This window comes from Choloepus didactylus, chromosome 7 (assembly GCF_015220235.1).
Source record: "Choloepus didactylus isolate mChoDid1 chromosome 7, mChoDid1.pri, whole genome shotgun sequence".
Lineage (NCBI taxonomy): Eukaryota > Metazoa > Chordata > Mammalia > Pilosa > Megalonychidae > Choloepus > Choloepus didactylus.
Genome location: NC_051313.1, coordinates 124,227,626 through 124,234,974, shown reverse-complemented (window position 1 = coordinate 124,234,974; position 7,349 = coordinate 124,227,626). Strand labels below are relative to the sequence as shown.

The window sequence follows — 7,349 nt, the reverse complement described above, 5'->3', positions numbered from 1 at the left end:
TCTGCTGAGGGAAGTTTGTGCCATGTCACAGGTGCACACTGGCCCTCCAGGGAAGCCCTGGGCTGCTGGGCCATGCAGAGGCATTCCCAGCCTGTTGTTTCAGAATGCAGACTCCCATTTTCACCAAATGCATGGTCCCTGTGGATTTAGCAGAACTTGTCCAGCTGGTGCATTGCTGGAACTGGTGTTCTGGGTCACTTTCTGGCTTTTATCTAGTATTTTTTACAGAGGTGTTTTTTTGCCCTGTCTCACCTAGCTGCTGTCTTAGGTTCTCCTTATTTCTTTTTAACAGTGATTGGCCTTGGGTAGGTTTGTGATTTCATTCTGGCCAATACACTGTAAATGCAAGCCTTCCAGAGGGGATTCTAGGAAAGGTATTTCTGTTGATAAAAGAGAAATGTCCTAAGGGAGAACTTTCTTTTGCCTTTGTCTTACTTTCCTATTTTCCAATGTTTCCTGCTAAAACACTGTTGTGAAGAGAAGATACAATGTTTGGGGCTGCTGTGATCACCTTGTGACCATGATGGTATTATGGGTTGAATTGCTTTCCCCCCAAAATTTTGTTCAAGTCCTAACCCCCAGTCCTGTGAATGTGACCTTATTTGTAAATAGTCTGTTTGAAGAAGTCATTAATTAATATGAGGACAAATTGGAGTAAGGTGACTGGTTCTTAATCCAGTGCAACTGTTGTCCTTACATGAAGGGGAGAAAAGACACAGATACTAGAAGGGAGAATGCCATGTGACAACAGAGACATAGATTGAATTGCTGCAGCTGCAGACCAAGGAATGCCAAAGATTGCCAGCAAATCACCAGAAACTAGGAAGAGGCAAGGATGAATTCTCCCCTATAGGTTTCAGAGGGAGCATGACTCTGCCAACATCTTGATTTCAGACTTACAGCCTCCAGAAGTATGGAACAATGAATTGCTGGCTATGGTGCTTTTTTAGGGCAACCCTTGGAAATGAGACAGGGGAGACACTGCTGACACTTGAAGATAGCAGAATAGAAAGGAAGAGTCTGAGTCCTTGATAATATTGTGAGTGACTTCATCAAACTTCCTTCAGACTTCTTATGTGCGATTAATAGACAATTCTTATTTAAAGTACTAATAGTCAGGTTTTCTGTTATTGAAGAAGAAAATATCCTAACTCAAATTGAGGCGTTTAGGTAGGGAATTGATATAATGTGAGGTATATTTTTCTAAGATAGTTCTGGCTGCCATGTCAAGCATGGATATTAGGGAGATTGGAGATTCCAAGCAACTAGTTAGGAGGCTATGGTAATCTTGGCAAGAGAATATAATGCTTACTGGAATGCAAGTTCATTGAGTGGAGGGAATTTGTCTATTTTGTTTAGCATTGTGTCTCCAATCCTTAAAGCAGTGTCCAGCACACAGTGCTTAAGCAATATTTGTTGAATGAATATTTTCTGTCTAGGTTGTAAAAAGTGGAAGAGGGAAGAGGGTATATTTAGGACACACTTTTGGGGTAAAATAGACTTAGTGTTCCATTGAGTGGCAGGCAAAAGATAACACCCAGGTTGGGGGATAGCGGCATCCATTTACCAAGATGGAAAAGAATGAAAATAAGAAGGTTGGAGGAAAAGGAACAAACTTTCCTATTGTTTTGACAATATTAAGTTAAAGATGCCTGTTAGACATCCATGTGGAGACATTATGCAGGGCATAACATTTGTAAGTCTGAATTTCTGAAAGAGATTGAGTCTAGATACACAGATTTTGTTGTCTTTGGCATGGAATTTATTGAGATCTCCTAAGAAGAATGTGTGTAGAGAAAAGAGATGGGTCCCAGGACACATCTATAGGGTCCTCCAGCATTTGAAAGTCAAGCAAAAAGGATGAGCCAGCAAATGAATCTGAGAGGGAGCATTCAGAGACAGAAAAGAAAAAAAAAAAGAGTATTTACTCATAAACATCCAGAGAAGTGACTGTTTTGGCAAACAGTGAATGGTTGAATGCCTTAAATGCAAGTCAAGTAAAATATTTACAAAGATGTGACCATTGGATTTGTCATCATGGAATTCATGGATTATCTTGAATTATCAATTTAAACAAGGGAATAGAAGCCTTGGTTGAGTGGTTTGTGGAAATAATGAGATGAGGAAGAGGAGACATTATTTCAAGAAACTTTTGTCATGAAAAAGAACAGAGATATGGAGCAGCATCTAGAAGGAAATGGAGAGTCAGTGGAGTTTTGTTTTATTTTGTTTTGTCTTAAGGGTAAGAGGTATGAGGGCATGTGTCACTTTCAGAAATGGATAAGGCAGAAAAGAATAAACAATTGCAGAAGAAAATCTCTTTCAGAACTTAAGATTGGATGATCTAGAGCACAAATATTAGCGTACAGAGGGTATTTGGAGCGATTGTAGTATATAAGAATGCCTAGGAAAAGTGTAGAGAATATAAAGAAAGAACATCTCTGTCTGAACTCTGAAAAACACCCACATTTAACCAAAAAAGAAAAGTACAAACTAACTTAGGTGAAATCAATAGAACATGTTATTTCTGAAGACAAGGGAAAAAGTGTTTCAAAGGAATGATAATTAGGGTCAAATACTGAAATGTGTTTAATATGGTGAAGCCTAATATGTCTATTAGGATTAGAGACAAACGAATCATCAGTGATTCTGATAAGAGAATTTTCATTGGAATTCTAGGAGACAAGGTCATTTTCAGAGGGTTGAGAAGTAAGAGTGAGATGAGGAATGGAAATACAGAGTAGAGATATTCATTTCAAGAAATTTGGATGGACTTGGCAGGAGAGAGAGGGTCAAGGCCATAAGAGAACATTCAGAAGGGGAGGTTTTAATACATAAGAGATTTGAACCATTTGAAGCAATAATAAGGAACCAGTTGAGAGGAAGATGTTGAAGATATGAGAGTTAGTGGGAGTAACTGATAGAGAAAGCAGGACGTTATGGCCTGAGCACAGTTGAAGGACTCGCTCTAGATAAGTTAAGGTCTTGCCACTAAAAAGTGTAGCATGCAGACTACTGGCAGCAGCATCACCTAAGAGTTAGTTATAAATGCAGAATCTCAGACCTCATCCCAAACCTATGAAACTTGCATTTTAGAAAAATTCACAGATGACTTTTATGCACATTAAAGCTTTGAGTAGCACTGGGACAGGGATTTTCTTCCATTTTAGTTGGAAGGAATGTAAAAAAAATGCATCCACATATAGAATTGGTGAAGAAATTTAAGATAGCTTTCATTTGGCAGTACTTTTACGTTTGAAGTATGAGGCAAAGTCATTAATTGAGTTGGATTAGATGTTTCAAGAAAGCAAAGAATTTTTGAAGTAGCTATTGTAAAGAACAAAATCTAAATCCTATTAGGAATATACAGAAGGGCAGTGGTGTAGTTTTGAACAGAAGTAAAAGAGGGAGCCTGGAGTCACAGAGAGATCTGAAGAAGCTACACTGACTTTGAAGATGGAGGCAAGAGCCATGAGCCAAAAAGTACAGGCTGCCTCTAAAAGCTGGAAAATGCAAGGAAACTAAATCTCTTCCAGAGCCTCCAAAAGGAACACAGCCCTGCTGACACCTTAATATTAGCCCAATAAAATTCCTTTTTCTAACTCCTGACATCCAAAACTGTAAGATTAAAATAAGGGGGGGGGGGTATTTTAAGCCAATATGCTTTTGGCAGCAACAGGAAACTAATAAAGATACTAATACAATACTGTTAATACTAATAGCAGCTAACATGTGCTGAGCACTTATGTTGCTCTGAGGCATTGCTCCAAGTACTCACATACATATTAACTTAAGTATTATAATATATATTAAACACTCATTGAGTTCTTGACATGAGTCAGTTATTGCATAAAGTACATTAAATGCATTATTTATTTAATGTTTACACAGTCCTGTGTGTTGGCATCATTATTTCCCCCATTTTATGCATAAGAAAACTGAGGTTCAAATCAATGAAATCATCAGACTCCGATCTCACAGTAGATGAGAAGCTGAGATTTAAACCTTACCATCTGACTCCAGAACCTATGTTCTAAAAAACTATTCTATACTGCATGGATTTAATGCTATGGCCTAATACTAATCCATGACAATGTTAATAGCATAGCCATGGTTATGATTGACTGAAGTGGAATGGAAATAAAAGTCACTGGGGAAAGAGAGATCCAGAGACTGAGAAGCTGGGATGCTGGATGATCTGTCCAAATGGATACTGAAGACACCAAGAGTGAGAGGATGAAACCAAGCACCAAAGCCCCCATTAAATAAGGAAGAGTCTTCTTGATGACAAATGTGAGACAGTTGTATAAACCATAGCCTCCAACGGGCAGGGTTTTTCTACATTCCAATAAAAATGCAATCACTTGGAATTTAGAGTGTGGTCTCAGGAAGGAACCAACTGATCTTTGACCCTGAGATTGGAGAATGGATTCCAAGAAATTAAAAATTCTCCATGAGTTAAAAGATCCCATTGGAAGAGAAAAATTGATGGAAAGGAATGGTAAATTGAGAAATTAAGAGACAGGTGAAGCTTTAGAACTTAGCTTCATCCTTGAAGTGGATCCAGTTTTGGTGGATCTCAATCTCTTGGGAAAAAGTCAGCTATACTCTACTGTTCAGGTCCTTGGGAGAGATTTCAATTCTCTGACTGCTCTTGCTCTGGTACCCAAGCAATGGTCATAGTACAAGTCTTTTATGTTCTAAAACTTAATCTTCAGTGAAATTCCCAGCCTCAATTAATTTGGACTCTTGTAATAATATCTTATCCAGTTTCCTTGTTTTCATCTCATTTCACCACCATTCCCAATACATTTTCCACATTATTTACAGAATAAACTTTGTAAAATTAAAATGTGATTGTGATGGTCTCTTTTTTGTAATTCTTCATTGTTTCTTCATTGCCCAGTGAGTCCTGTAGGAAGGCCTATGCAGGCACATTGCCATTGGGAACTGCTGTTTTGCTTTGTTTTGTTTTGGTGGTTGAACTTTATTATATCTAGGAAATCTGACATTTTTAGTGCCAGATGCTTGCTTTCCAAAGCTACCAGCCTTGACCTGGCCAATTTGGTATTTTTTACCATTTAAGTTAACCATATAAAATACGATTAACTGATTGATACAAAATCCAAGACACTTGATGAGCTATATATTCTTAAAACTCCTACATCATCTCCCACCATTCCCTGTGTCACAGCCCAAGAGGGCCATGCCAGTCCAAAGGCCAAAGAAGACAATGAGCATTTTCTGATATATGAACTTTTATTCAGGGCTTACTTACAGGGTGAGAAGTCGTGGAGAGATCATGAGGACTCTCTTAGGCCGGGCAGGCATCACATTCGCAGGGAAGACGACCGAGCGAGGCAAAGAGGACAGAAAGCCTTTTATAAGGGGTTAAGACAAAGGCCTTCCTAAGGATGGGGGGAGCATAGATGCGGGAACAGGTCACTCTGACCTGAGAAGTGGTGAAGGAAGGACTAGAATAACATTTGAGCAATTACGTTTTGCTCTTTTTCTGAGACTAAGAGCCCCTCATTTCCTGCCTGCTTCCCATGAAGTTACATTTTAAGGTCAATTTACCTTTTCTCTCTTTACTGGCTTAGAAAGACAGTAGGTTAAACATTTAGCTGCCTAGGTCATGCAGACTGCTGGGCACCAAAGATCTGCAGGCCTGTTTTGCTCAGGCCACGGGTTGCCACACCCTGTTACATCTTATGATCCAGCCATATGTCACCACCTAAATTTTCCAACATGTTTGTTGTGTCTTCGTGCCACCTGGAGGCTGTTTATTGTAACTAGAATGACACTATGACCCTAATTTCCAAGTGAAAAACTCTCTCATTCTTTAATATACATCACAAGTGTCTCTTTTTTTGTGAAGTTTTCTCTGACCTAACTCCCCAAGAAGAGTTGATCCTACCCTCTTCCAGTATGGTAATTATGATACAGACTTTCAAGTATGTGTTTATATATTGGCTCTCTCTCACTGGACTTTTGGTTGTATCCCTTAACTTGCCACAGTTACTGAACAACATAGAAGAGCCACACAACACGTTTATTAAAGTAAAGGACTGGATTTTGTCTTCACAATGGCAATGAAATACACGTTACCATATCAGAGAATTTTTAAGATGTGAACAGAAACAATAAAGTAAATTCACTATAAATATTCCAAGGCACTCAATTGAAGCCAGGAATGAACATAAGTGCAACACAGAAATTATGTAAAGCTAAAAATTAATTTAATTACAATTGCCCAGAATGCAACCAAAGTTGGGTCCTCAGTAATGTCAGGCAAGCTTTTGTGGATTTCTAATCAACTTCACTATTTCTGACCTTTACTTCTCCTGCACAATAATCTTGTGCAGGGCCAAAGATGCTGTAGCCCATCAAGAAATTCCTTCTATGGTCCTAGAGAGGACCCTGAGTACCAATATGCAACTCCAACATCAATGCAACATCAATGCAAAATTACTAAAAGTGTTTTTACCTTACTGATTATTTTCCCCAATGAAGAATGGAAACGGATTGGGTCTCATTTAATTGATCCTAAATAATTATTTGATATGTAACTCTATTTCCTCTTCGTCGATGCATTCATGGGATGAATTTACTTCTGAACTGTCCCTCTGGCCTCTGGCTTTGTGCTGCTTGACACACAACAATACACAGACCTAAGGGAGGGTCTCGGTAGTGAGGGAATATGGCGGTGGCTAATTAACCAAAAGAAAGAGAAATAAACGTTAAGACAATAAATAGTTTGATTTAAAGGAAATCATTTTAAAAATGTAAAGGACTAAAACTATTTAATAATGTAGACCAGAGGTTGAATTAAACAAAGGAATAAAGGAAGAAAGAAAAGGGTGCTAATTAAGAACCGTGGAGATGCCGGGGATCGAACCCGGGACCTCATACATGCGAAGCATGCGCTCTACCACTGAGCTACATCCCCTGCCCGCAAACGACATTTGGGTGGAATTCCTCTGTTGTTAAAAGACCGAAAGGTGTCACATTTTGTGTTCAGCCAGAGTATGGCCGATTCTGAGAATAAATGTCATCTAAAGCCTTGTCCAGATTACATCCAAGTAGCCCTGGCCCTCCCTTCGTCCAGGACGCATCGACGACATCCAGACCGTATTGTTTCTGGATACAATATTAGTATCTTCAATACAATAATTCCTTCTCCAAGACCCTCGTATTGCTCTTCCGTTGGCTAAACCGAATCCCAGGAGGAAAGAAGTAAGGGATTTTTTAGACTCAATGGAGAATGTCCTGCTAACCAAAGAATCATGGAAAATCAGACCCAAATTCCTTGCAGCTGAGTGAGTTGGTCAAGTGCATCTTAGGAGCTG

At 39.0% G+C, this 7,349-nt stretch overlaps 1 non-coding gene across 1 annotated transcript; it reads right to left on the bottom strand.

Annotated features, from left to right (window-relative positions):
• Positions 1 to 6,877: 6,877 nt before the first annotated feature.
• Positions 6,878 to 6,949, bottom strand: TRNAA-CGC. Its single transcript has one exon. It is a non-coding gene; the product is annotated as a tRNA-Ala (tRNA).
• Positions 6,950 to 7,349: the final 400 nt, after the last annotated feature.